Here is a 4,746-nt window from a genome sequence, read left to right as displayed (position 1 = left end):
GAGAAAGGGGGTAGCAGTGCGGTGGGCCCGAGAGACAGGTGGCTTGACCTGAGAAGTCCCAGGGTGGGCACAGAAGTCCCCAGGAGAGGGGTGGCTTTATCGAGAAGGACCCTGACACTACAGAGAAGGCCCAGAGTGGGCGCAGAGAGCCCTAGGAAAAGGGCAGCATTGGAGAGAGAGCCCCAAGAGAGGGGCAGTATTCTAGAGAAGACCCAGAGTGGGCACGGAGAGCCCTAAGAGCGGGCGACAGTACAGAGGAGGCCCCAGAGAGCGGGCGACAGTACAGAGGAGGCCCCAGAGAGCGGGCGACAGTACAGAGGAGGCCCCAGAGAGCGGGCGACAGTACAGAGGAGGCCCCAGAGAGCGGGCGACAGTACAGAGGAGGCCCCAGAGAGCGGGCGACAGTACAGAGGAGGCCCCAGAGAGCGGGCGACAGTACAGAGGAGGCCCCAGAGAGCGGGCGACAGTACAGAGGAGGCCCCAGAGAGCGGGCGACAGTACAGAGGAGGCCCCAGAGAGCGGGCGACAGTACAGAGGAGGCCCCAGAGAGCGGGCGACAGTACAGAGGAGGCCCCAGAGAGCGGGCGACAGTACAGAGGAGGCCCCAGAGAGCGGGCGACAGTACAGAGGAGGCCCCAGAGAGCGGGCGACAGTACAGAGGAGGCCCCAGAGAGCGGGCGACAGTACAGAGGAGGCCCCAGAGAGCGGGCGACAGTACAGAGGAGGCCCCAGAGAGCGGGCGAGTGTATTCGACAGACCAACGTCCAGTCCAACTGCGAGGCTTGGGGCGTGGTATAAGGGGTGGTTGGAGCCACGCATAGCCCATAAGGCTAGGGTGCCCGGGAAGCACCTATCATACAGGGAGACCCGCGGTGAGTCCGGGAAAACACAGGGACGGAGGTCCCAACTAACTGCGCCCAAGGAGACGTAAGGCAGCCTCCCAACCTTATCTAACATCAAAGACGTGGCGGGCGAGAAACAGAGGGTGCCCTTGGGCTGACTTGGCACGGAGGAAGGGGCGGAGATCACGGCCCTCCTGTAGGACCCTGCCGTGACAAGCTATTTAATGTTCATTCCCTTTACAGATGTCAAATGCAATTCAAGAACTGAAATAGTTATTTATGAAGCTGCATTAGCTGTAAATACAGACGGGCTGTACAGATCAGCCAACATTCATTATTAACGTTAATTTATATTGCTAAAGATTATGTAAACATGTTTTATTGCAAATAACTTAAAAAGGGTTTCACGCATTAGAACAGCCTGCAATACAGTATATATAGTTACTAAAGACTGAACGTTTCACATAAAACAGAATGATAATGTATTGCATTTGAAAACTGTGATGCTATGCAGTCAAGCCACAGGTAATCAGCATTCAAAAAAAGATTAAAGATTATGTAGGTAATGAGAACATCCACAATTGCATTAGACAGCACCTTTAAAAAAAAAAAAAAAAAAAAAGGCAAGAAAGAGGTCCTTTAGGACCTTAATCAACTATTAATTGACTAGGGAGTAATGATTCTCTCTTATATGGAGGTTATTCCATCAGCTAACCACTATACCTATTATATTCATTATTCCATGGATGAAATACCATGAATTAACCCTATGGTTTCTTACATCTCTGTAATAAAAATCTGATAGAGGCCAGATCAGAGGTAGATTTCTTGCAATATCAACCACTGCTCTGGCTTGCCAAGACAGTTTCTGTGCTCCAAGGGTATGACATACTCATACTAATTTTACTTTAAAAGATGATCATGAATGAATAGATAAATCACACCATACCTTGGGAACAGAAGGTGGCAATGACAAGACTAGCACATAAATCACCAACATTTCAACTCTAGGGTCACAATTTGCAGCCAATCTTCCATCTTAATTAGGCAACTCAACAGTCCTCCATTATGCTTAGTGAAGAGTATGTCAACCATGCTTTAAAACCCAGTATATATTGGCTTAACTCCTGGCTGCTGCTTCAAAAAGCCACCCAACAAGAGCTAGCAGGGATTCATCCCTAAACACTAAATTTCCAATTCTCTTTCTGTGAAGGTTTTCAGGAGAAACAAACTGAAGACATCTGAAAAGATAAGAGTTAAACAAAACATAATTAGCAAAAAATATCCAAAGAAACTATGTAGCCAGACCACTCTTTTAAAAGCCAGAGTAATGTGCCTATAGCTACATAGTTGCAGGGGTTTGGGTTGTAGCCGTGTTGGTCTAAGGACACAGGCAGACAAGGTTCCTTGGGTGAATTTGATATCTTTTATTAGACCAACCCAAATGGTTGGAGAATAGTTATTAAGCAAGCTTTCGGGTTCAAAAACCCTTCGTCAGGCTAAGGAAGCTGCAGCAGTTGGTGTGTGCTCTTCCTGGATGGAATGAAAAGTAAACAAGCCAGGGGCTGGGCTGGGCTGGGGAGTCAGTTGCCAGGCAGATTGTAATGTATCAAAAATCCAATGTCTATCTGCCTGGCAACTGACTCCCCAGCCCCTGGCTTGTTTACTTTTCATTCCATCCAGGAAGAGTGAGGTGATTTTGAATCGGTGCTTCAAAAAAAAAAAAAAAAAAAAAAAAAAAAAAATCATGTCAAAATTTAGAACCCATGGAGCCACAATTCTCCAAGACAGCTCATATTCTAAAAATTAAACATTAATGGGGATTAGATGGTTCAAGAGATTGCATAATAGCATTTAACAGACCAAGTGATGAATAGACAATAAGCTAGAGGATAAATTAAATACTAAAGAATTTAAGGTCCTAACTGAACACTAAGAACAAAACTGGTGTTGGCAGAAGAGAATCAGAACGTGTGCTTCTTTTCTGCCCCTCCGACTCGGGAAGAGCTTCTTGTAAACATCTACAAAGCAATCTCATCATCCTCCTTAGAAAACACAAACTCTCTTTTGTCACGATGCCTATAAAAAGTTTGACAAAGGCTAGAACAGTGGCTTGCTGAAACCAGTGCCTATTACATAGTACAATATTGTCTCATTGTGTCTTCATGACTTAAAAATTGTAAGTTCTCCAAGACAGGAACTGTAGTTTCAAATTATATTTGGATAGCATCTAGCACTGTGGGGGGACAGGACCTTCTAGATGTTACAATAAAACATAAATACAAAGTCATACCTGTATTACTAATATTCATTATCCTGGACAGTTTATTGGAATCATCACTGAACTTATTTTATGAAAAAAATCACACAGTATGGTTGGAGGATCATTGTAACAGTAATGATCTGCAAAATGTACAGGAGGCAGGGTTTGGGGTATTTTTTGGTGATACCTTTTATTATACCAACTGCATGGTTGGGAGAGACAGGGACCACCCCCCTCCACCGTCTCCACAGTCCATACCAATCTGACCACAGGGTAAAATTCCTTTCTGACTTCAAACGTGCCAGTTGGTCCAACTCTGAGCAGAGGGGCAAGATCCTCTAACCAGGAACCTTTGGGTTTGTCCCAGCAGGAACACTGGCACACTCCAGTCAAAATCCTCAGCCTTGGCTACAACTACTATCCAGTGCTTCTGAGGAAGGCAAAAAAACCCTACTCCCTGCAGTAACAAAAAGAGAAAAAAAAAATCCCTCCTATCCCTCATTTTATGAAAATCTATATTTAAGCATATTAACTAATACAATAATGGGAGATGGATAAATTAATGAACACAAGTCATCTAGTAGCTCTGAAGCTAGATGAAATTGTGGATATCAATCACTTTTTGATAGCTCTAAGACAGTTAAAAGTGAAGCATACCAGCAGTTTTTCCCAAATACAGTAGGTTGGTATGCCTGCTGCCATACAATCTGCCTTTGCTCCCCTGGGAGCCCCCGCTTCCCGAGCTTGACTTTGTAACACAAACAATTCTTGCCACAAACAAACAGTAAAGCAAATCCTTTAGCCTCTGTCTGGCAGCAGGAGAGACCCCTGCCTAAAAGTGATCTTATCTGGGTTCCAATCTGACTCCTGACTACAAACTGCTCCTTCTCCAGCTCAAGTTCCTTGCTCTCTCCCTCCTTGGGCTTTCAACTCCCAGCTGGCCTCTTACCCCAGGGTGCTCTGCCCCATTTAAAGGGCCAGACTGCCCTATTACAAGTACATGCCTGATAACAGGAACCTTGAAATGCTTTATGTGGGCCCAGGGATTTGTGGGAAGTGTTTGATCTCTGATTTACTTCCTGTTCTTTTGTGCTGCTTTATACTGAGTTTTAGTCACTATGACCATGAAGTCATTTGTGGGGGAAAAACTGGGGAAGGAGGAGGGAAAGACAGGAAAAAACAACAACCTGTTTTGGGACAGTTCTGCTAAAATTATGTCTTTGTTCAATTTTTTCTTCATTCACACTAAGAACTGGACATTTCTCTCTCTTCCTTATCTAAAGATATTGTCCTCTCTGACATCATATTCTAATTCTGATGCCATAAAAATAAAGATTTATGAAAAACACTGAGCACGCAAAGTAGGAATGAGACAAAATTAAAGTTTCTGCTTTCATGAAATTACCATATTTATGAGACAAGATCCTCCCCCATCAGCATGGGGGGAAAAGCCTCTCAAACTTACATTTGAATACAAAGCAGAAGGTGGGGGGGCAGGCAGCTACTGCCATTTTGACTGGCCCTGAGCCTGGGTCTGGTCCAGAAACAACAGCTTTGCCACTCCCTACCCACCCCGTTCGTTCCCCCTTACTGTCAGGCACAGCTTGGCTCTGGCTCAGGCTGGGGTCTCTCCTGGCCATG

This window comes from Alligator sinensis, unplaced genomic scaffold (assembly GCF_000455745.1).
Source record: "Alligator sinensis unplaced genomic scaffold, ASM45574v1 scaffold58_1, whole genome shotgun sequence".
NCBI classification, from domain to species: domain Eukaryota; kingdom Metazoa; phylum Chordata; order Crocodylia; family Alligatoridae; genus Alligator; species Alligator sinensis.
The sequence above is the reverse complement of the archived record's forward strand: the minus strand, read 5'-3'. Positions refer to the sequence as shown.